This window comes from Jaculus jaculus, chromosome 6 (assembly GCF_020740685.1).
Source record: "Jaculus jaculus isolate mJacJac1 chromosome 6, mJacJac1.mat.Y.cur, whole genome shotgun sequence".
In the NCBI taxonomy this organism is placed as follows: Eukaryota; Metazoa; Chordata; class Mammalia; order Rodentia; family Dipodidae; genus Jaculus; species Jaculus jaculus.
The window spans coordinates 78002550-78028722 of NC_059107.1; the positions used below are offsets into that span (position 1 = coordinate 78002550).

Here is a 26173-nt window from a genome sequence, read left to right on the forward strand (position 1 = left end):
TCAAAACAATATAAGTTTATCTGGGCGTGGTGGCACATGCCTTTAATCCCAGCACTCGGCAGAGGTAGGAGGATCATTATGAGTTCAAGGCCACCCTGAGACTACATAGTGAATTCCAGGTTAGCCTAAGCTAGATCGAGACCCTACCTCGAAAAACAAAAAACAAAAACAAAACAAAAACAATACAAGTTTAACTGTTGACTGTAAAAGAAAAGTAAGAATAAAACTTTGCAACAATATCAAGACTAGAAAAGGGGATGTTCAGTGAATATTAACCTTAATAAAGCCCTTTCTTTGGTTACAAAGATTAGATGAAAAGGAAGTAACTTTGGAAATATTAAAATAATTTAAACATAACTTTAAAATTAGGGTTTCCACCAATAAAATTATCATCAATTGGCAAAGAAAAGAAGCGAATATAGGTGATTTTTATGACTAAATAGAAGGCAGAAGAAAAGAAATTTGACCATTCTCCAGCTATCATTTTTTTTCTTTTTTTAAAAAAATATTTTATTTATTTATTTACTTACTTACTTACTTGAGAGGCAGAGAAAGAGAGATGGAGAGAATGTGTATACCAGGGCCTCTAGCCACTGCAAACAGACTCCAGGCACATCTGCCACCTTAAGTATCTGGCTTTATGTGGAAACTAGGAATCAAACTTGGGTCCTTAGGCTTTGCAGGCAAGCACCTTAACTGCTGAGCCATCTCTCTAGCTCCTCCAGCTATTTTTTCAAGTAGTGAGAAGATTAGGTTGGAGAAAAATGAAAACAAAATAGACTTTATATTCTTCCCCTTTCTGCAGATAGAATTCTCAGTACTCAAGAAGTACTGCCGTCCCATATACATGCTCTTCTGTCTCTTTTGATTTTACTACTGTCATCATCAGCTCACATTGCTGGGATGAACTTCTAAACCAGGCACAGTTTATGGGAAAAAGGAATTTATTAAAGCTTACAGACCCAGGGCAGGTCCCATAATGGCAAAAAAGAGAAAACCCACCACCAAAAGCAACAGCAAACACCAGCAGCCAAACAGCAGAGAATCTAGGCAGAACTCAGACTGTTCTGTGCATACCTTAGGCTGGAATTCTAGATCTGCCCCCAAACACACCACAGGGCTGGGCCCTAGGATCCACCCACAGTGACACCTCCTCAGTCAGCAGGCTGAAAATCTAAATTACAAGCCTTAATTAACTCGTGAATATACTGGGGGATCCCCATTCAAACCACCACATTCCTTCCCTGGCCCTCAATAGATTTATAACTATCTCACATTGTAAATTGTATTCAGTACAAATTCAAAGGTCCCCACAGTCTTTACCAACTTAAAATACTTCTAAAGTCCCAACTCTCATCTGAGTTAAGATTGTCTCAACTATGAGTCTTGCAAATCAAAATAAGTTACATATTTTTAGCATATAATGGCACAGAGTAAAGACTTCCATTGCTATAAGGCATAACAAGGAGAGACTGGGCCAATACAAACTCAATGACCATCAAGTAAATATCAAACATGTGCAGTTCAATTCCAATATGAAAATCAGTGACTGACAGTCTCCAGAATTCCCAATTCCACCCCTCCAGCTGGACTGAACAGCTAAGGAAACAACAACACTCCATGGTAGCCCTTGCACGGTCCTAGAATATCCATGAAATCTTCAGGTCTCCATGCAAACGACAGTCCCTCTTCCAATAGCTTTACCAATCTCTTTATCAGGGCCATCATGCCCTGCCTCATGCCACATCTCAATAGTGGCTCCTGGAATGGTGTGCACTTCATGACCCACTCCAGGCATTTTTCCATGCTTCTGAAACCAATACCAGGTATGCAGGACACAGCCTTATTGTTAATCCAGGGACAAAATAAATTGTGACCTTGAAAAACAGTTTCTTTCCTTTTAGTTAACTCCTTTTAAAGAGTTTGCAGGGCTAGAGTGATGGCTTAGCAGTTAAGGTGCTTGTCTGCAAAGCCTGAGGACTCAGGCTTGATTCCCCAGTACCTATGTAAGCCAGATGCACAAAGTGGTGCATGTGTCTGGATTTCATTTGCAGTGCTAAAAACCCTGCCACACCCATTATGTCTCTATCTGCCCCCCACCCCATAAATTAACTAAATTACATTTGTTTTCCTATTCAGTCTTTCCTTGGGCATCCTTTCCATTGTTTCAATGTAAAATAGTGGGATCATCTTCCTTAATATTGCTAATGTATTTAACAATAGGCTGTAAATTTTAAACATTTTTGAATTTCTCAAATTTTAAATCTTATAGCTCTCAGTTCCATCTCTTTAGCCAATCATATCAGTCCACTACAAATGCAACCTTGATCTAATTCTCTGGACATGGGTAATAGATCTTATTCAGCAGCCCAGTTCAAACAAAGTTCTCTGCTGTCTTTCCTTCCTTTTGGAAAGTTCATAAACCAAGCCTCCAAATGCAATTCTCTCTGCACTTAGCATTTTCAAACTCTCACCAGAATATCCATAAAACTTGGACTTACTGCTCTGGAAGGCACCTTTAGTTGCACATATAAAGTCCATTCCCATTCCTCCAAAAACAAAAGTCCAAAAAGACTAAAACCTCATGGTCAGATTCATCATGTAGCAACAACCCACTCTCTGGCATCAATTTCTGTCATAGTCAGCTCACATTGCTGGAATGAACTCCCAAACCAGGAACAGTTTATGGGATAAAGGAACTTATTGAAGTTTACAGATCCAGGGGAAGTTCTATAATGGTGGGAAAGAGAAAACCTGCCACCAAAAGTAAGAACAAAAACCAGCAGCTGAACAGCAGAGAACCGCCCAGGCAGAACTCAGACTGCACTCTTCATACCTTAGGTTGAAATTCCATACCTGCCCACAGTGATACCTCTTCCAGCCAGGCAGCTGGAGATCTAAATTACAAGCTTTAGTAAACTTCTGAATCTATGGGGGGGACATCCAAACTACCACAACCACTTATTGACCCTAAATTGTACAATTTACACTATTGAATTTAACTTGAAATATGTCAATGAAATTGTACTATAAGTATCCTTGCAACTTGCTTCAAGCCCCTCATACAAAACAGTCATGCTTCATTTATTACCTATGAATAAATATAACATTCACTATTGCTAAATTAGTATGACATATTTCTCCTTCCTCTGTGCAGTGATTATGTAAGTCATTTATAGTTAAAGCATTGTTTGTGCTCAGTCTTTTTTCTATCTCTAGAGCAACAGTACCCAAAACACAAGGTGATCCACTTATGAGGGCCACAAACATAAACTATATACTAACCACAATGTTTAAAAATAAAAATAAGGACTATAGGATGATAATGGCTTAGAAGTTAAAGGCACTTGCTTGCAAAGCCTGATGGACCAGGGTTCAATTCCCCAGAACCCACATACAGCCAGATGAACACAGTGGTACACACATCTGGAATTTCTTTTCAGCAACAGCAGGAGGAGTGGTGTACCCATTCTTTCTCCTTCCTGTCTGTCTCCCTACACAAAAATAAGCAAATATTCTTAAAAAGTAAAAAGGAGATAAAATTAATATTAATTTTTCCTTTTATTTTTATTTATTTATTTTTTAATTTTTATTTATTTATTTGAGATGACAGACACAGAGAGAAAGACAGATAGAGGGAGAGAGAATGGGCGCATCAGGGCTTCCAGCCTCTGCAAACGAACTCCAGACGCGTGCGCCCCCTTGTGCATCTGGCTAATGTGGGACCTGGGGAACCGAGCCTCGAACCGGGGTCCTTAGGCTTCACAGGCAAGCGCTTAACCACTAAGCCATCTCTCCAGCCCTATTTATTTGTTTTTTAATATTATTTATTTACTTATTTGAGAGAAAGAGAGAGAATGGGCACACCAGGGCGTCCAGCCACTGCAAACAAACTCCAGATGCATGCATTACATGGCTTACATGAGTCCTGGAGAATCAAACCATGATCCTCTGGCTTTGCAGGCAAATGCTTAATTGCTAAGCCATCTCTCCAGGCCCAAATTATTATATTTATTATATTTTATGTAATTTTTAAAATTAATTAACAACTTCCATGATTATAAACAATATCCCATGGTAATGTTCCTCCCTCTCCCCACTTTCCCCTTTGAAACTTCATTCTCCATCATATCATCTCCTCCTCTCAATCGGTCTCTCTTTTATTTTGATGTCATTATCTTTTCCTCCTCTTATGATGGTCTTGTGTAGGTAGTGTCAGGCACTGTGAGGTCATGGATATCCAGGCCATTTTGTGTCTGGGGGGAGCACATTGTAAGGAATCCTACCCTTCCTTTGGTCTTACATTCTTTCCATCACCTCTTCCGCAGGAGACCCTGAACCTTGGAAGGTGTGATAGAGATATTGCAGTGCTGAGCACTCCTGTCATTTCTTCCCAGCACTGTGATGCCTTCTGAGTCATCCCAAGGTCACTGCCATCTGAAAATAGAAGGTTCTCTACCAAAAGTGAGAATAGCATTAATATATGGGTATGAACATTAAGAGAAGTGGTTACTGGGCAGTTTGATAAGCATGGTATATACATTTAGCCAGACAGCAGCAGAAGTTACACCCCTAGGACTCATGACGACCCCTGTTTTAAGTTTTTAGTATCAGGGCTGTATTCCTTCCCATGGAGCAGGCCTCCAGTCCAGTTAGAGGGCAGTTGGTTCCACCATAACACACGTGCCACTATTAAACCAATATGTTGATAAGCAATGAATACTTTAAAATAACTGTCATTGGGGGCTGGAGGGATGGCTTAGCAGTTAAGGCATTTGCCTGCAAAGCCAAAGGACTCAGGTTCGATTCCCCAGGACCCACATTAGCCAGATGCACAAAGGGGCACAAGCGTCTGGAGTTCATTTACAGTTGCTGGAGTCCCTGGCTCACCCATTCTCTCTCTCTTTGTCTCCCTCTTTCTCTGTCAAATAAAAAGAATTTTTTTAAAAAACTGTCAATGGGCTATTTTAATATTTCATACTAAACAGTCAAAATCCACTGGTTGTCTTATATTTCCACACATTTCAGTGCAGTCTAGACACATTCCATAGACTCAAGAACCACATGTGGCTAGCAGCTACCACATTACACAACACGGTGGTTGGGTATCTTCCAAAATAATAGAATCACTGGATCATATGATATACACATTTTCAACATCAGTCAATAATGACTACTTTTTTCCAGCTATTGTACCAATTTACACTTTGACCAGAAGCATTTAACTAGTTCCTGTTTTTCCACACCCTACCCAAAACATGGATCCATTCAGAAGCTTTGAGCCTAGAGGGCAAGGAAGAAGCAAAGAAAGAAAATGAAATGTCAAGACAATATTACAAAAGCTAAATTAGGAAAGAATGAACATTATCACAGCAATTTACATATTAACCTGATGGTCTAAATGTTTTCCTCTTTATCTTGACAATGTCAGATACCACCTCCTGAGCAAAACAATTTTTGTACTTATGAACACTGTGATTGTCTCAAAGATGATTTGTTGAGAAGAGCAAGCTATGATTTCAAGCTTTGCTACAAGGTGGCAAACATAGTAGGAAGAGAGGCAGGCAAGATTCCATTACTGCTACAAACAAGATAAGGGGGAAATTCACAGAACTTTAATGAGGTCTGTTGGTTAAATAATAATATTGTATTCATATTAATTGTAAAATTTTTTTGAGGCAAGCCCAACAGACTGGCCTTTTTTATGCAAAAGAGAAAGAGAGAGTGAGCACAGGAGATGGAGAGAGAGAATTGGCATGACAGGGGATCCAGTCAGTGCAGTCGAACTCCAGATGTGTTTGCCCCCTTGTGTGCATGTGCAACCTTGCATGCTTGCATCACTGTACGTCTGATTTACATGGGACCTAGAGAGTTGAACATGAGTCCTTAGGCCTTGCAGGTAAGCACCTTAACCACTAAGCCATCTCCCCAGCCCTAATTGTACAATTTTTATCACTGTTCTCTAATTATGTAAGAAAATATACCTGTCTGAGGGCTCCACACACATCTGGGGAGAGAGAGATGGACATAGAAGTAGTTGTGGCTATAGACTTATGATTTTACACATAAAGCTACAAGTTAAGTGCCATCAGGTGCAGACACAGAAGAAGAATGGAGCAGCTGTGATCAATTGTCAGTCATGCTCACATGTGGAAATCTTAGACAAGATACCATGGGATTCTTTATATCTAGGCTATCTGGAACATTTCTGGAAGTACAGGATTATTTCAAGATAAAAGGGTTTTAAAAACTGGAAATGGGTTTGCAGTGAGCAGAATCAGTGCTAGAATTGACATTAGATGGGTTTTGGTCCTCATCCCCACAGTTTTCCCAGAGAAGACTGAGCTGAAGTAGAGGTAGGCCAGGGCAGCTGGATATAGAGGAATCAGAATCCAGGCAGCTGAGGGCGGAGGTGTGGATCATGTGAGGAGAGGTGGGGACCATGTGAACCATGGAGTGCTGACAGCCATGTCACCAGTGCTGGGTGCTCAGCTGCACATACAAGCCCACAAGGATGTGTTGAGTACATGCAGTGACCACAGAAGTCCTGGGAAACAGTACTTGCTGTGCTAGGACAGGAGGCAAGCGTCCAAGCTTGTGATATCACCTTTAGACTGGGAAAGAAAAGCCAGACAGGCTAGACAAATGTGCACTCATTTGATGCATTAAGACTTGAAACTCTACCACTTATGTTGGTATAAATCCTTCAGTCCTGTGCTAGCCAATAGGTGGCAATTCTCATTTCAATTATATAAAGTGTAAAATCAGTTCTTTGGTTATACTAGCAACAGGTAATGACTAGTAAATGCTGACAGCTGCTCACAGCATAGACAGACACTTCAACATTTGCAGATAATTCTGGGTATCCTGGAACTCTGCAGAAAATCTTGGACATAGTATTTGAAGAGGACATTTGAATCTTTTAACAGTTTGCAAGTGTAAGCAACATGATCATTAGGGTGTTCTTAAACTGTGGAGACAACGGTGTTTCCAAGTCATCCCAGACAGCTAGCAAAGAAGCCAGAAGTAGGGGCCACAAAAGTGGGAGACATCACTCCACACTTTCAGTGTAGCAGCCTGAGGTGTTCTTTTAGATACCACCACTCAAGTGAAGCAGGGATTCTTGACTACTCTGAGTCAGTCTGAAGGAAAGTGGGTGGTGGTGCAGGCCTTTAATCCCAGTGCTTAAGAGGACAAGGTAGGAAGATCACAGCCTGAGACTACATAGTGAATGTCATCCTGAGCTACAGCAAGGCCCTACCTTGAAAAACAAAGATAAAAAAGGAAGAGATATGAATACATGTGCCAACAGAGGGAGGCATGTACATATTGGGTGTGGACTTCTCAAGAAAGGATTACCCAATCTTAGTTTTCAAATGTTTGGTGACTTCATTACTTAAACCACCCAATACTTTGGTTTTCATTGATGAAAAGATTTTTTAATACTTATTACTCTCTTTAATAATTATGTGTATGTTAAGATTTTCTCTTCATGGTCAATCTTTTTTTATAAATGGCCAACATTTTTTATTTGACTAAATTCAGATACACACACACACACACACACACACACACACACACACACACACACACACACACGACAGTCTACCTTGTTTATCAGACTTTGGCAAAAACAACCAGGGCTGGAGAAATGGCTTATCAGCTAAGGTGTTTGCCTACAAAGACAAAGCACCCAGGTTTGATTTCCCAGGACCCACGTAAACCAGATTCACAAAGTGGTCCATGTGTCTGGAGTTCTTTGCAGCAGCTAGATGCCTCTCTCTCTCTCTCTCTGTCTCTCTCTCTGTCTCTCTCTCTGTCTCTGTCTCTCTCTCTCTCTCTCTCTCTCTCTCTCTCTCTCTCCATGTCTATCTCAAATAAATAAATAAAAATAAGGACTGGAGATATGGCTTAGCAGGTTAAGGCATTTGCCTACAAAGCCAAAGGATCCCAGTTCAATTCTCCAGGACCCACGTAAGCCAGATGCACAAGGGGGTGCATGCATCTGGAGTTCGTTTGCAGTGGCTGGAGGCCCTGGCATGCCCTTTCTCTCTGTCTCTTTCTCTTTCTCTCTCTCAAATAAATAAATATATTTAAAATAAATAAATTAATAAAAATAAAATAGAAAAACCCAACCAGTCTTGTATATAATAGTGAAAATGCCAAGGAAAAGAGCAGTCTACAGCTTTACTGCAGGATAAATATATATTTCTAAAAGGCTTCTTCTCCTTTGGCCATATCAATTCTCAGTTCAGATCATAAATTCAGACTAATTTCCAAGATCAGTTCTTTACTTCTCCAAGATCTTCAGTGCTGTCATCATCTGCCTCTGGTCATCTTTGCTGAGTGGCATCACTTATGCCATCTGTGAAGTCTCCCTGAGTGATGGTCTCATCCTCAGGTGTTACTGAAGCACCACAGGAGAATTTCTGAGCAAAAGCTCTTTGTTCTTCTTTAAGATCAATTTCAAAAGTTGTGAGGCCACACACTCTTGTCACATATTTCTTCTTTGCTCTGGGAACTTTTGCTATAGTAATCTTTTGTGGTACAGTCTTCTTTTTATGTTTTATTTGACCTCTTCCATCTCTCATTTTTCTCTTCTTCCCCTCTGGCTACTTGACTTTCAATAATTCCAGTTTCTTGTTTGGGTGAATTTTCTACAGTGAGTTTTACAAATTCATTTGGAAAATTCGCTAACCATTGCCTACATTTAGCAACATCAAGCATATACTCACAGTACTCCGTTGGTGAACAGATTCCACACCAAAGGACTCAAAGTGAGTAATCAGTGTATAACATGGCACTATACCTAACATCTCCTCTGTCTTCAGCCACAGTGGATTCAGAAATGTCAGTAGCCATCTCACAAATCTGGCCATTGTACAGCCCCTGCAGCCTCAGCTTCCCCCAGCGGCAGTGACACATGCAACTTCTCTTCCTCAATCTTAGTAAATTGTATCCGTCAGGAAATGCCCATTTCTTTGAGGTTATGCAACGGACTGGTATATAATGTTCATAAATAACACTCTCATCATAACTGATAACTTGTGTTTCTGTGGAATTAGCTATCATTATATATATGTGTGTGTGTGTGTGTGTGTGTGTGTGTGTGTGTGTGTGTGTATAGTTTTTTGAGGTAGGGGCTCACCTAGAACTCACTATGAAGGGTGGCCTCAAACTCACAGCAATCCTCCTACCTCTGCCTCTGAGTGCTGGGATTAAAGACATGTACCACCATACCCAGTTAAATGTATATTTTTGACTTCTAATTTTAACTGAGATTTCTGTATTTCTGAGTTGATCTAACTCAAGGTTTGTTGACCTTGGGGATAAAAAGAACTTAAGAAAAACATAAAATCCTAGACATCACTATCCTAGAAGCCAAAGAGACCATTGCTCATCAAGATAGCTGTAGTTTTTATTTCATAATCTTTGGCTCATGGAAAATATCAGTCAAAAGTTGATATAGGCTTCTATAAAAACCCAAAAATTTCACTTCCTATTGGTTGCAGTATCAGGAAAGTTCTTTGTGCCAAATGAAAGAGTTTTTGTTAAGAAGAAATAAGAATTTTTTAAAAACCCCTGGGATTGTTGCAAATTGTGGAGAAAACCCTGCTTATCCCTCTGTCTTCTAAACTCACATTGGCTTTATGGTAGGTCTACATTTCCCATCACACTCCTCCCCACCTCAGCACTGTGGAAAATATTGTTCATCATTCATTCATTTCACAGCAAGGTTTGGCAAGAAAAATTCTTGACCAAGACAAACTTCCAATAATAAAGCCTGTAATATTATCCAAGGAAGTAAGGAAATTGACCTAAACATCCACATTTGGAACTAGGAAGTTCAAGCATTGAGTCATTGGAACAGAGAGGGAAGTGGGAGTCTCTGAACTTCCAGGGCCTGTGACGGCTTCATGTCAGAGTTGGCAAAGGCTGACTGCTCAGGGGAAGCTGAAGTTAATACCATGCACACCACTGATGGACACGCTGCATGTGCAGAAGCAGAGCCCAGGAGAGAGTGAAGAGTTTCACACCAGTTATTCAACATCTAAAGGCATGCAAACTAACACATGGACTGGATTTAATATCTAATGTCATAATATAGAAATGCCAACACTTGCATGAAATGAGCACCAACTTTAAATAGTGGCCTCTCAAAAGATGGAGAGAAAGAAAGACCTCAGGAAGGGGATGCAGAGCTTCAGTTGTATGTGCTCATTTTTTATTTTATTAAAATCTGAGCTGGGCATGGTAGTGCACACCTTCATTTTCAGCACTGGAGAGTCAGAGGTAGCAGGATCACTGTGAGTTCAAGGCCAGCCTGACACTACATAGTGAATTCCAAGTCAGCCTTGGCTAAAGTGAGGCCCCTAACCTCAAAAAAGAGAAGAAAATCTGATATAGAGATGGCTTTATGTTGGAGTCTTGTAGAACTATTGAATTACAGAGGTGTCAGTTACCTTGTCATTTATGTTTGATGAAAATATTTCACAAGAAGGGCTAGAGAGATTGTTCAGTGGTTAAGGCACTAGCCTACAAAGCCTAACCACCTGAGTTTGATTCTCCAGGACCCATGTAAGCCAGATGCACAAGGAGGCACATACATCTATAGTTCATTTGCAGTGGCTAGAGGCCCTAGTGCACCCATTCTCTCCCTCTTTCTTTCTCCTTCTCTCTCTTTCTCTCATGAATAAATAAATATGTAAAATAAAATTAAATTTTTAGGGCTGTAGAGATGGCTTAGCGGTTAAGCGCTTGCCTGTGAAGCCTAAGGACCCCGGTTCTAGGCTCGGTTCCCCAGGTCCCACGTTAGCCAGATGCACGAGGGGGCGCACGCATCTGGAGTTCGTTTGCAGTGGCTGGAAGCCCTGGCTCACCCCTTCTCTCTCTCTCCCTCTATCTGTCTTTCTCTCTGTGTCTGTCACTCTCAAATAAATAAATTTTAAAAAATGAACAAAAAATATTTTAAAATTAAATTTTTATAAGGGAATAAAAGCTTAGTAAAACAAGTCCTACTTCTTCCACTTAATATCTGTGTGATCTAAGCTTCCCTTTACTCCAGTTGCATACAAGGTGAATATTACTTTCAGGTGTCAGAGATTCAGGAAAGACACCCAGAAACCTTCAAGACGCCCTACATATTCAGCCCAAAAAACACAGTGACCAAGGTATCAGATGTGTGGTAGTCCAGACCAGCCACCTGGACACATGGCATGCTGTCATCACACTCTGCCCTGAAGGAGAGGCCAGAGATGGTCCATTTCCTTTGTACTGGAACAAATTAAAGGAGTGAAGCCGGCTTCTGGCATTCCAGTTAAAACAAAAGAAGAGCTTAGACTGAAATTTTGTTTGCTTATTTTGGCCAGTCAGGCTTGCTATTCCAACCTCTATCTGCAGGCCAGGGGAAGCAAAATATGTGGCTGTAAACATAAATGGCAACTCAGCACTTCAGCATCCCAGATCCAAGCCTGGGTCTATCTGGGCCATTCACCATCTGAGAAGATCAGTGACTGGGAGAGCTGAGAGTGCCCACCTTATAATCAGTCAAGGCTCCACTCTCTGCCTCAGCACTTCTCTGGAATGCCACCTTTCCTAACACCCTGTCCTCTCTCTTGTAGAAGAAAACTCCACTCTTCTTCACTGCTTCACTATTGGCCTCCTCCTGCTTTCCCAAGACCTGGGTGTTTGGTGGGATAAGCTCCCCTATAATCCTTGGTCCCAAGTACCTCATGCCTGGGGGCCCAGAGGCAGTACTGAAGTTCTCCTTACCATTGTTCTATCCTTTTCCCCACGTCCCACTTCAAGGGATGTCACCAATTTTTCAGACTCAGCTCTTGTAAATTCTAGTGCTTCCCTGATGTTGGAGCTTGTGTCTTTTCAGACCACATATTCTTCTTATGATTTAAAATGTCCTCATGAGCCAGTAAGTACCAAATATTCACCTCAAACACAGATGTCTCCACAACATCCAAAACATTATCTTCCCAACTGACACTGGTCATGAGTACCTGGATGTAGTTCAATCACCTCGGTTTCACTGTGTCCAATTCCACCTCAGTTCCACCATTCTCAAAACCTCATTCTCTCTCCTTCCCATGCCCAAGCATGCTCACCTTGTACTCTCAATTATAGCAAACAAAGAACCAGGGACTTTTGACCATTCTTCAAGAAGGACACTGTGATTTGCTACTCATTAGGTGTTCCCTGAAGTCACCAGGTTCTGCCATGACTCCACGCTTAGGAGCTGGCTAGGCCTTTTGCTACACATGCCTTTCCTCGCCCTTGTAAATCTTGAGAACTCTTTTTCTGTATGTGTGTGATACACATGCATGTATATATTCATGTTTATATATGTGTGGGTGCACATGTATGTTAAGGTTTACTACATGTGTGTGAGCATGCATGAGGCTAGAGGTCAATGATGGGTGTCTTCCTCAATTTCTTTTTATCTTGTTTTTTGACACAGGCTCTTTAGTGTACCTGGAGTTCACCAATTTTTAATTAGACTGCCCAGTCAGCAAATTCTGGGAATCCTGCTCTCTCTCTGCCTCCCCAGCTTTGACTGGGTGCTAGAGATCCAATTTCAGGTTCTCATACTTGTACAGCAAGCACTTTACCTACTGGGCCATGTCATGTCCCCAGTCCTAAATCTGAAGAACTCTCAAGCCTCATTACAAGTTACTTTATGAACTTACCCTCTTAGATGCTTTCCTAACATGTCTTCTGCTACAGAGCTCCATCACAGTACTCGCCACAAAATCTTAACCTTTTGTCCCTGCCCAACTCCCCCAATTACCTGACAGGAAGGAACTTACTCATTTTTATTTCTCTAGCTTTTAGCACCAAACCATGTGTGTAATAGACACACAGTGCATTGTAGGAATGACCTACATGTGAGAAATCTGGTCCTCTAAAGGATGGGTTGTTTGGTTAACTATTTGTAGTATTTCTCTAGTATTCTACTGATAGTAGAAAGATATGATGGAACATAAGAATGCATTGAATTTACAATGAATTCACAATTTCTCCACTGTATCCACTGAAACAAAGAGTCTCTAACTCAGGCTGGAGAGATGGTTCAGTGGTTAAGGCATTTGTCTGCAAAGCCTAGTGACCTGGGTTTGATTCCCCAGTAACCACATAAAACCAGATTCACAAAGGGGCATATGCATCTGGAGTTTGTTTGAAGCAGCAGGATGCCCTGGCATGACTGTTCTCAATGTCTCTCCTCTTCTTTCTCTCTCTCTCTCTCCCTCTCTCCTTCCCTCCCTGTCTCTCTTTCTGCTTGCAAATAAATATATAAATCTTAAAGAGTCTCCACCTCATGCCCAGGGGCATTCCCTCCCAAAAAAATAACTGACTGCTGCTCCCACAACGCACAACCCACACAACCCACAACCCCATAGGGAACACCTGCAGCCCCACTGAGGTGGGTCCCCAGTGGAATGGAGGCAGAGACAAGAGAAAAGAGGGTATCAACACATGATGTATCCATACAAAATATGTTGTTAATAATAATAATAATAATGAAAAGAAAAAGAAACAAAGAGTCTCTAACTCAAGATGCCATTCTTCCTTAAACTAAAATAACAACAGATAAACAACCATAGTCCTGAAGGAACTCACAGAGGTGCAGCTAGATCTGAGGCTCCATTTATGAAGTATTTCCCATGGACTGGCACAGCATCAGTATTCTGAACATCCCAGGGAAGACTCAGAAGAGGAAATAGACAACCTATTATAGAGGATTCCAGAAACTGGGGAAGGAATGCAAGAGAGGCCAGACTAGAGCCAATAATTAAGCTAATCTGTTTTCATATTCCATATCTACATCCATCTCTCTTTACATCTGGTCCATCTTTCTTCAACACTCAGTGTTGCTTTAACAGGCTGTGGTGGTTACAATAGAATAGGTGCCCCCCAATATATTCAGTTGTTTGTTTGTAGTTTGCATCTGCTGGCTACCTGACTGGAGGCAATGTCACTGGGTGAATCTTAAGTTGTGGTGATGGGTTTCTGATTTCAATCTAAAGATATGCAAAGTGTGCCTAGCTGGAGTTCCTGAAGTGTGCTTTTGGCTTTTGGCCTTTAGGTTTGTACCTCTGTTTCTCTCTGCTTGGGCCTGTGAAGGCAGGCCAGCTTCTTCTGCCATTATGGAACTTCCCCTGGATCTGTAAGCTTCAATAAATCCCTTCCTCCATAACTGTGCCTGGTCTGGAAGTTCATCTCAGTGAACCTGAATCTGTCTGCTACACAGGCTCACTCATTTCTGCACTGTTTGTATTCTATATTGCTTTGTTTTATTTTTTTTTTCCTCCTTATTCTCTCCTTTTCACTTTTTCCTCTGCCAAAGAGCAAGGTCCGCCCTAGTTTCAGGGTTTCTGCGTCCTAGCCTCCTGAAAGACAGGCCTCTTCCAAATTATTTGGTAACATATCTTTACCTCTATCTTCAGTCTATCTTTACACAAAATTCCCTCACCCTTCCACTTCTTTACCCCTATATTGCCTCTTCTAGCTACATTTCCCTCCTCTACTTTCTGATGTCTCAATGCTATTAACTAGTCTTATTATATTTTTCTTCTTTTTCTCTTCTTGTTGCTTTCTATTCATAAACATAATTACTAATATGTCAGTAAATACTATGTTAATGTGCACTAGTAATGGGATGAACAATGTTTCATTACTCTCTAAAATGATAAGCCTTAAAATGTGATTGTTGTACAGTTGGCTATTACTATATTTTCACAGTGGGTCTACCCCTGGAAAGATATTGTTGTTGCAGGCATGCAAAGACTGGTATTCTGAACACAAGTCTAATAAAGGAAAATAAAATCTCAAGTCTACTAAAACCTACTCCTCCCAAACATTGCAAATACTCCCAGTGAAAGAATAATGATCTAAACTGTTGTGCCACGACCCCTGACCAGGAGCCAAGACCCCCCGGTCACCCAGGAGTCACCTAGAGGACCGCCACAGAAGCTGAGACACTCGAATGTAAAAGCAACAGGTTTCTTTTAATGTCAAGCTTAAGCAGGGACTCAATCCACACAGACCGATGCAGCGGGAGTGGGAGAGAGCCTCGACCTTCTAAAAGTAGGGGTTTATAAAGGAAAAGAGTGGGAAGGGGGAAAGGGGTTACATCACATAGCATCTTTTAAAATGATTGGCTCCAAGAAGGCACGTGCGGGAACATTTCTAGTTGCTCATCTCTGGTCAGCAGTCTGCTTGCAGATCCTATCTTTTGCAAGGGGCCGGAGGCCCCCAGAGCTAAGTATTTCTGGAATGTCCTGTTGAGCAAGCAAGCATGAGTTTCAGAAGCAAAGGTCGGCACTTTAATCAGTTAGTTCCTTATCTGAGCCGAGCCCGGGATCCTCCTTTGTTCACAATGGTTTGTCCTACAATGGCAGTGTCATTGTTTAATTAGTTACGTGTTATTTCTTTCTGGTCTCTCATTTCCCTCTCTCTATGTGTCTTGGGGAGCCTATCTAGGGTCCCTATTTGAGTGTTTAAATATTTCCTGTATCTATGTTGGTTGTCACTGGTTGGTAGGAGTAATTTCTTTGTACCATCAATTGGATGGTGCCTAGCCGTTGTTTCATAAACTGTACCAGCTTATTTAAAATACAGGGGCCAAAAGTAAGCAATAGTAGTAGGATGAGTAGGGGTCCTAGGAGGGTGGATATCAAGGTAGTGAACCAGGGGGAGCGATTGAACCATGATTCAAACCATCCTTCTTGAAGTATGCGTTCACATTGCCGCTTCTCTAATCCCTCCCTTATTTTAGTCATTGATTTTTTAATTACTCCAGAATGATCAACATAGAAGCAACATTCTTCTCCTAAAGCTTGACATAGTCCCCCTTGTTGTAGAAGGAGTAAATCTAAACCCCTTCTATTTTGAAGAACTACCTCCGCTAGGGAAGTAAGTGACTCTTGTAAATGGGAGATTGACTTTTCTAATTCTTGGATGTCTGAGTCTATTGCTATTCTGAGGTCAATGTACTGTTGGTTCTGAGTCACTATGGAAGCTATTCCCATTCCTGCTCCTGCAAGTCCCAAACCTAGTAGTAAACTAACAGTTAGGGCTGTAATTGGCTCTTTCTTTGTTCTGATTAAGTCTACACCCAGATAGTGGTTCATCTCTTCAGCTGAGTAGTAGGTTATTTTAGGGATTAATCGTACCTGAGCACAGAAATCCTCAGCAGTGGTTAGCACGGCTGCATTAATGCAGGGTGGGAGCCCTGTATTGCAAACCCATCAAGAGTCTTCAGAGGGAATAAGATAGGAGGAAGAGGCATTGAGAAAAATGGTCTGATCACATAAGGGAGAGGGAATTGAGTTAGATTGGGCACCAGTGACACATAGTCCTTGTCTGGATACCTGTTGGATGGTAAGTTTTATATTTCTTGGCTGTTGCCATCTGCATTTGTTTATATCTGATGATACATTATATGAATCAGAGACTGCGACCCCTTCATAAAATGGGGGCCTCGCATTATAGCATAGCCAACAGGATTCGGTGAGATCAGGTCTAGAGGAGTTAAGGAAACGATAGGTAGAGGCTAAGAGTGAGAGAAGAGGGTTGTGTTCTTCTTCTTGCATTAAATCCCTGCTAGGGTTTCTTTCTATGTCTTCTGCAGGCCTCCCTGGAGGTTTTTGTGTTGTCATTTTATAGGCTTGTGATGGGGGGGGATGGGGCTTTGAAGAAGGTAGGGTCCTGGTGTTATTATGTGGGGCAAGGGGTTTGACCGGTGCAGCTTGAGTTAAAGCCTTATTGGGCCCTATAGCCTGGGGTGGCTGTAGGGGTGTAATTTTTAAGAGAATGGTGAACAGGACTCCATTGTTATATACTGACTGGTAGAGTTGCAATCCCCAAGTAATCCCTGCATCCCATTTTGTCTCCTTTTTTCCTGCTTCAGTAAAGGAAACAACAATGGGATTACATGTAGGTTGCCTCGGGGTACATTGAGTGGCCTTGCTTCTTTGGATCTTGATGAGGCTCGAGGGGGATGGCTTTACCCAAGAACAAGTCCCAGTCTGTTCACATCCCCACGCTTTACAATAAAAATCTGCTTCTCCCCGACTTTTTGAGAATTTCCTCCTATCCGTGGGGACTGGACATACATAAAAGCAGGTGCCCTGTAAGGTTTGCATGGCAGTATGAGTTCCACATCCTGGGATTCCTATCCTGCCTTGGTGATGGGGGTCCTGTTTAAAAAGGGCACATAAGTCTAAAGTCAGATCGGGCCACCAAGTTCAGGGTGATGTGTTTCCCAAGTTTGCATTACCACCTGTTTGGAACTAGGGGTGATGATCTGTCAGAAAATGTTATGTGGGAGATGAGGGTTTCTAGCAGCCCAGCAAACCTGGCTATTAATTAAGCAAACAGTAAGTAACAGTATCAGTACTTATTTCAATTTGGGTCTTTCCGGTGGAGGCGGAGCTTCAGTGGGTCCTCTGGGTCGGGATGGCTCATCCATGTGTCTCCAGCTTGCCAGAGAAGCGGCTTTACATGGGTCCAATGGATCCATGATGTGATACCATCTATGGCTGTGGGAGTGGTCATCAGCATGATGTAGGGGCCTTTCCATCTGGGTTCTAAGGACTTCCGTTGGTATCTTCTGATGAGTACTTTGTCTCCTGGTTGGAACCTGTGGGGTTTTGGGGGAGCAACAGTCTCATATACAGCCCTTAAATGTGGCCAGATCTCTTTGTGAGTGAGCTGTAAACGCTTTAAAGAGCGAATTAAGTCCTGGTCATTCATTTGTTCTAGAAGGTCAATTTGGAGGCTTGGGATAATATGAGGCGGCACTCCAAACATTATCTCAAAAGGGGTCAGACACATATGATATGGGGAGTTCCAAACTCGGAACAAAACAAAGGGAAGGAGAGACACCCAGTCAGCGCCGGTCTCTAAAGCTAATTTAGTCAAGGTCTCTTTTAGAGTTCTATTCATTCTTTCTACCTGTCCTGAACTCTGAGGGCGATAAGCACAGTGCAACTTCCAATTGGCCCCCAGTGCAGTGGCTATTCCCTGACTTACCTGAGATATGAAAGCTGGTCCGTTGTCTGAACCTAGAGAGATTGGGAAGCCATACCTGGGCAATATCTCTTCTAGTATCTTCTTAGCAACCACCTGTGCAGTCTCTGTTTTTGTAGGGAAGGCTTCTACCCAGCCTGAAAATGTATCTATAAACACTAGAAGATACTTATATGCTGTTTTTCCAGTCCTAATTTCAGTAAAGTCTAATTCCCAATAGGCTCCTGGTCTGGTTCCTCTCAGTCTGGTTCCTGGATTGGAGGGAAGAGCTGTAGCATTAGTCATACAGCAAGGCTGGCAATTAGATACAATTTGCTCAATGATCTGACTGGCATTTTTTATTTTGAGGTGGGAGTTACGCAGTAATTCCTGCATCCGCTTGATTCCTAGATGGGAAGAATGGTGGATCCTTTTTAGAATTCTCTGTCTCAATCTTTGAGGTAGAATCAGGCAGCCATCCTCTGTTTTCCACCAGTCATCAGACTGTTGGGCTCCTTTTAATTGTTTAATCCATGTTAAGTCTTCTGAGGTGTATTTTGGAACGTCTGGAAGTTTTCTGTCTCCGGGGTCTACCAGGACAGGGGCTATCCTAGTTGCCAGGGCCACACGTTTGGCTGTCTGGTCAGCTAAGTTGTTTCCTTGGGGAATTAGTCCGTCCCCTTTTTGGTGTCCTGAAGAGTGAATGATAGCCACCTGTGTAGGGCCCCAGAGGGCTTGGAGCAGATCTAGGATCTCTTGCTTGTTTTTAATGGTTTTTCCTTCAGCTGTCAGGAGCCCCCTCTCTCTGTATATTGCTCCATGGACATGTGCCGTAGCAAATGCGTAACGGCTGTCCGTATATATGTTTAGTTTTTTATTAGCCCCTAGTTGTAAGGCTTTGGTGAGGGCTATAAGTTCTGCCTTTTGGGCTTATGTGCCTGCTGGAGAGACTCTGCCCAAATGACATCTGTCCCCGACGTGACTGCGGCCCCCGCGTACCTGTGTCCATCCTGGATGAAGCTGCTGCCATCTGTAAACCAGGTTACTTCAGCGTCTTTGAGGGGGGTGTCCTTGAGATCTGGCCTTACGCTGTACACATGAGCCAGTATCTCCACACAGTCATGGAGAGGCATCTCCAAGTCCGGATCAGGCAACAGAGTGGCGGGGTTCAGAGTAATGGGCGTCTGGAAAGTTATTCTGGCTGGATTCAGGAGCAGAGTCTGATAGTGGACCATGCGGGCGTTGCTGAGCCAGCGGTCCGGCGGTTGCTTTAGCACTCCCTCAATGGCATGAGGGGTGGCAACCGTAAGGTTTTGTCCCAAAGTCAGCTTGTCTGCATCCTTGACTAGAAGGGCTGTGGCAGCTATAATCCTCAGACATGGGGGCCACCCTGCTACTACAGTGTCCAGTTTCTTTGACAAGTAGGCAACAGGGTGCCGCCAGGGTCCTAAGCTTTGGGCGAGGACTCCCTTTGCTATCCCATTATGTTCATCTATGAAGAGCATAAATGGCTTAGTCACATCAGGGAGGCTTAGGGGCGGGGCTTCTAGAAAGCGTACCTTTAAGTCATCAAAAGCTTGTTGGTGATGATCTGTCCATTGGAAAGGCTGGTTTTCCTTGGTGGCTTCATATAGAGGTTTTGCCAGTTCCGCGAATCCAGGGATCCACAGACGGCAGAAGCCTGCTGTGCCAAGGAATTCTCTAACTTGCCTGGGTGAGGTTGGTGTTGGGATCCGGAGAACAGTCTCTTTCCGGGCATCTGACAGCCAGCGTTGCCCATCCCAGAGGATGTATCCCAGGTATGTCACCCGCTGCTTGCTGATCTGGGCCTTTTTAGCAGAGGCCCGGTATCCCAGATTGCTCAACGTCTGTAGGAGGTCTCTGGTTCCCGCCAGGCATATCTCTTGGCTGACTGCTTCTATTAAAAGATCATCCACATATTGTAACAGAATAAGTCCTGGGTTACGTACCCGGAAGTTTGAGAGATCTTCATGTAAAGCCTCATCGAAGATTGTAGGAGAGTTTTTGAATCCTTGAGGCAGCCGAGTCCAGGTGAGTTGGCCATTGATTCCAATGTCTGGATCATGCCATTCAAAAGCGAAGTATGGTTGGCTTTGTGGGGCTAAGGGTAGGCTAAAGAACACATCTTTTAAGTCTAGGACAGTATACCAAATGAGCTGAGGTGTTAGGCTTCCCAACAAAGTATAAGGATTAGGAACTGTTGGGTGGATATCCATTGTTCTTTTATTTACTTCCCTCAGATCCTGGACTGGGCAGTAGTCGTTTGAGTTAGGCTTTTTCACTGGTAGGAGGGGAGTGTTCCAAGCTGACTAGACTGGCTTTAGGACCCCCAACTGGAGGAGCCGTCTGATGTGGAGGGTGATCCCCTGTTTGGCCTCCATCGGCATTGGGTATTGTCATACCCTAACTGGTGTGGCTCCGGGTTTTAGTTCCACCAGTATGGGGGGCCTGTGTGTTGTGCATATCCCATCCCACCAGTTTCTGCCCAAGCTTGCGGATATTCCATCAACCAGGAAGAATCTAAAAGTTGGGCTGGAGAGATGGCTTAGCGGTTAAGCGCTTGCCTGTGAAGCCTAAGGACCCCGGTTCGAGGCTCGATTCCCCAGGTCCCACGTTAGCCAGATGCACAAGGGGGCGCACGCGTCTGGAGTTCGTTTGCAGTGGCTGGAAGCCCTGGCGCGCCCATTCTCTCCCTCTCCCTCTATCTGTCTTTCTCTCTATGTCTGTCGCTCTCAAATAAATAAATTTAAAAAAAAAATGAACAAAAAAAGAATCTAAAAGTTCCCCCTCCTTTGCATGTTTTTGGAAAAGCCTGTATTCTTCTGTTAGATTGGTAGTTATAAGAATTTGGGCTATTGTAGCCTTTACTTTGGGTGAAGATCCACCCATGGCAGAAACTTGTGCCCCCTGTTCTGAAAAGGATATCTGGGCTTTCATTTTAGATAACAAGTCACGTCCCAACAATGGATATGGACATTCAGGTATGACCAGGAAGGAGTGGGTCACCTGGTTGGTGCCTAAATTAACAGTCCTCCTAGTTGTCCAATGGTAAGGTTTGGTGCCTGTGGCTCCCTGGACCCAGGTAGTTTTCTTTGTCATGGGCCCCTCTGAGTGTAATAGTACCGAATTCTCTGCCCCAGTGTCCACCATAAAAGTTATTTTCTTCCCCTACACATCAAGGGTTAGCCTGGGCTCAGGGAGGGGAACTGAGCCCTGTCCCCCTCAGTCACTGTCTTCTTGACTGGCTGCCAGGATATTAGTCCATTGTTTATTTTTGGGACAATCTCGGACCCAATGTCCTTCCTCCTTACAGTATACACATTGATTCTTTCTTACCTTAGATTTTGTTCCTTTATTGTCTCCCTTCCAATGGGGTCTCCTCATGCAAGTGGTGTCCTGGGTGGTGAGATTTCCAGTGGCAGCCAGAATTTCCTTAAGATCTTGATGATGCTTGGTCTGTTGTAGTTCTAAGATCTTAGTTAAATTTCTTTCCTGTCTCCTTTCTCGTTTAATTTCTTTTTCCTCTATGCTTTCTCTTTTATCAAAGACCTTTTCTGCCACTGCTACTAAGTCCCTAATATTTTTCTCTCCTAACCTTTCTAATGACTGTAACTTTTTCTTAATATCACGGGCGGCCTGATTAATAAAAGCAAACATGACAGTGGTAGCCGCTTCCCCTGACTCAGGCTCATATGGAGTGTATCTGCGGAAGGCTTCTTGGAGTCTTTCTAGGTAAGTGGCTGGACTCTCATCTGGTCCCTGTCTGACATCATATACCTTGGACATATTGGCAGGCTTTCTTGCTGCTGCCCTGAGACCCGCTAACAGAGTCCGGCGATAGATCAGGAGTCTCTCCCTACCTTGTGCCGTATTGTAGTCCCAGGTGGGGCGGGTAGTTGGGAAACTGCCATTTATTATGACAGGGTCAGTGGTGGGATCTCCTGTAGGCCCTGGAACGAGTTTGCGGGCACTTTCAATGATCCTGCCTCACTTCTCAGTGGTGAACAAAACCTGTAGGAGCTGCTGACAATCATCCCAAGTGGGCTGGTGGGTGAAGAGCACAGTTTCTAACAGATTAGTCAGTCCCCTAGGATTCTCAGAGAAGGGAGCATTCTGAGAACGCCAATTGTACAGGTCACTTGTGCAAAAGGCCAATAGTGAAAGGGCTGATTCCCATCCGCATCAATGGGTCCAGCAGGGTGGAGCGGTAGAGCCACTGTCTGGTCAGGGACTTGTGGGGTAGCTGCCCTCTGGCTCCGTGTAGCCTGAGCTGGTCCCTGTGGATTTGGAGGCAGGCTGGCTGGGGCTGGGGCCTCTAATGGAGGTTGGGGGGGATTAGGGTTGGGAGGAGGTACATAGGGGGGAGGGAAGATGTCGATTTCCTCGTTTCCTCCTGTGAGGATGGGGGCCGTCACCTCTGCAGTGGGTTTGGCATCTCTTTTAGGGGAGGCAGCCAACACCTGTGAAGAAAGGGGTAGGGGAGGAAGGAAGGGCTTTATCCAAGGAAGAGGTTCTTCTATCAAATTTCTCCAGGTCGCAATATAGGAAATTTGGTCAGGGTGTCCACTCCTAGGACGAAAAACAATTTTTTCAACTTCTAATATGGTATTCAGGTGAAAAGTTCCCTCTGGTGGCCATCCTACATTAAAGGTGGGCCACTCAGAGGTACAGAGCATGATCCATTTGCCTTTCTTAACAGCTATTCCATTCTCTCGGGCGACACTTTTGACATCCTTCCAGTGTGCCAGACAGAGTCTTAGAGGAGAAGAAGGTGTCTGTCCCATGTTATAAACGTCCAGGGAAAAGCATCCGTAGGATCAGGGTGAACGTAACACACAGACATACAAGTACAACACAAACACAGAGGGCCCAATAGAGAGTTATGTGCACTTCACAGCTAAATTCAAATCCATGATGGCCAAACGAGTCTGTGTCCTTAAGAGACAGCTCAACAATACCAAACATGATACAAATGGGAGCTGGTCTCCCCAAATCTGTGATGGCCAAATAAGTCTGTGTCCTTAAGGGACGGCTCAACAATACCAAACACTGTACGAATGGGAGCTGGTCTCCTCAGTAGGTTGGCTCTGTCCTCCAGGACAGGGTCCCTACTCAAATGAGGGGGCAAGACGTCTCAAGCCTCCTCCAGGTCTGCCCTTACAGTGCGTCCACCAGGGACATAAGACCTGTCCAAAATTACAGGATTACAAATGCCATGAATGCAGCTTGCCAGCAAACTGAAAGTAAAAGGTAAGAAAAAGAAAAGGAAAAGGAGCGCTCGGTTACTCACCCGGCCAGTCAGAGAAGAAAACTTCGGGGTCTTGGGTTCATTGGGGGTCTCTAGGGATCCCGGACGAGCCCCCAAGATGTTGTGCCACGACCCCTGACCAGGAGCCAAGACCCCCGGTCACCCAGGAGTCACCTAGAGGACCGCCACAGAAGCTGAGACACACGAATGTAAAAGCAACAGGTTTCTTTTAATGTCAAGCTTAAGCAGGGACTCAATCCACACAGACCGATGCAGCGGGAGTGGGAGAGAGCCTCGACCTTCTAAAAGTAGGGGTTTATAAAGGAAAAGAGTGGGAAGGGGGAAAAAGGGTTACATCACATAGCATCTTTTAAAATGATTGGCTCCAAGAAGGCACGCGCGGGAACATTTCTAGTTGCTCATCTCTGGTCAGCAGTCTGCTTGCAGATTCTATCTTTTGCAAGGGGCCAGAGGCCCCCAGAGCTAAGTATTTCTGGAATGTCCTGTTGAGCAAGCGAGCATGAGTTACAGAAGCATGGTCGGCACTTTAATCAGTTAGTTCCTTATCTGAGCCAAGCCCGGGATCCTCCTTGTTCACAATGGTTTGTCCTACAATGGCAGTGTCATTGTTTAATTAGTTACGTGTTATTTCTTTCTGGTCTCTCATAAACAACTAAATACTTTAAGCAATGATTTGACTCCTAGTGTGTAAATCCCAATGCAAAAACACAAGTAACATGAAAAACCAAGATTGAATGATTTATAACTACCTTCTCATTGCTTGGAAAAAGCATCTCACCAAAAGGAGCTGATGAGAGGAAAGTTTTTTTTTATTTTTATTGGGGTTACAGTCTTGAGGAGAAGCTTCATGAAGTCCAGGGAAAGATGGTAAAGCAGAGGCTGGACATCACCTCCTTACTAACATCAGATGGACAACAGGAATAAGAGAGTGAGCCAAATTCTGGCAAGGGGGAACAGCTATAACATCCCTACTCCTGCCCCCAACAACACACCTCCTCCAGTAAGTCTCCACCCCTAAAATCACCACCAAGTCAGGACAAAATGAATTTTTAAGGGACATCTGATCCAAACCATCACATTCTACCTCTGGTCCCCATAAACTTATGACCATCCATAATGTAAGAATATATTCAGGGCTGGGAGATGATTAAGTAGTTAAAAGTGCTTGCAAAGCCTGATGGTCCAGGCTCAATTCCCCAGTATCCATATAAAGCCAGTTGCATAAACTGGTTCATGCATCTGGAGTTTGTTTGTAGCAGGAAGAGTCCCTGATGCACCCATGTTCATTCAGTCATTCATCCACTCATTCTCTCTCTCCTTATAAAACAAATAAAAATATAAAAATTGGGCTGGAGAGATGGCTTAGTGGTTAAACGCTTGCCTGTGAAGCTTAAGGACCCCAGTTTGAGGCTCAATTCCACAGGACCCACATTAGCCAGATGCACAAGGGGGCGCAAGTGTCTGGAGTTTATTTGCAGTGGCTGGAGGCCCTGGTGCACCCATTCTCTCTATCTGCCTCTTTCTCTGTCTGTTGCTCGCAAATAAATAAATAAAAATAAAAACAAAAAAATTTTTAAAATATATAAAAATTAAAATACATTCAGTACAACTTTTAAAGTCCCCATATTTTAAAATATCCCCATATATGGTAGTTTGAATTTATGTTCCACAATAGTCTCAGGAGTTTTATTAAAGATGGACCATGGATTTCCAGCCACCTAACTGAAAGAAGTGTCACTGGGGGAAGACCCTGGGGTCCAGCCCAAAGGTGTGTTTAGGGGCGGGTTTGATTCCAGCCTAAGATATGCAGAGTAAGTTCTGCCTGGGTCCCTTTCCTTGCTACCATTCCCTGCTGCTGGTTGTTTGGTTATGTCTCTTTTGTTAGATCTTTGAAAGAGGGCCAGCTTCTTCTGCTATAAATGGAATTTCTCCTGAATCTGTAAGCTTCAAATAAATCCCTTCCTCCCATAAACTGTGTCTGGTTTGGAAGTTCATCCCAGCAGTGTGGAATTGACCACAACACCAAAGTCCAAGTTGTCTTAACTGGGAGCCTGTAAAACAAAAAGCACAGAAGGACACAGGGTCTCAGTAAGTCTCACTGTTCTGGTATCTTTCAAAATCCTTGGATGTCACTGTGCCCCACGGTTCATCTACAAGGCTCAATACAGGGATTTCAACTCTCTTTCACATTGCTGCATCTTAGCACCTCCTGGAAGTGTGTGCATGTCTCATGCTTCCAAAACCATTATCAGGTGGGTGGCATTGCCAGATTTGTAAGTCCAGGGGTTAGGGGAATAAAGCTTTACCTTAAAGAGGATAATCTTTCACCAGGCTTTCTTTAAACCTCCTCCTTTAAAAAAAAAAAAATTGCATTCTTACAAGCTTGAGCTAGTAGGATGGATTGAGTTTCATCCTCAGGGTGTCTTTTCCATACTCCTAACACAAAGCAGTTAGCCCACTTTTAATCTTCTTAACAATTGCAGACTAAGTGACCTAAAATCAGTCGTTTGTGCTGGTAACTTTAAACATGACTACATTTATTATATTTTTTTTTCCTGTGGCAAACTCCATATTTCAGACTGAAGAGATTTCTTAGTGGTTAAGGTGTTTGCCTATGAAGTCTAAGGACCCAGATTCAATTCCCCAATACTCACATAAGCCAGATGCACAAGGTGGTGCATGCATCTGGAGTTCATTTGCAGTGGCTGGAACATCCACCCCCCCCTTCTCTCTCTCTTTCAAATAAATAAATAAAATCATTTTTTAAAACTGTAAAAAAAATACATATTTCATATCTTTCTGCTCTATACTTTCTGCCAAGCACACCAGTTCATTACTTTTAAGCTCAACATTGCTCAAATT

At 43.2% G+C, this 26173-nt stretch overlaps 1 pseudogene; it reads right to left on the reverse strand.

Annotated features, from left to right (window-relative positions):
- Positions 1-8282: 8282 nt before the first annotated feature.
- LOC101611890 lies at positions 8283-8865 on the reverse strand (annotated as a pseudogene).
- Between the last annotated feature and the right edge of the window lie 17308 nt (positions 8866-26173).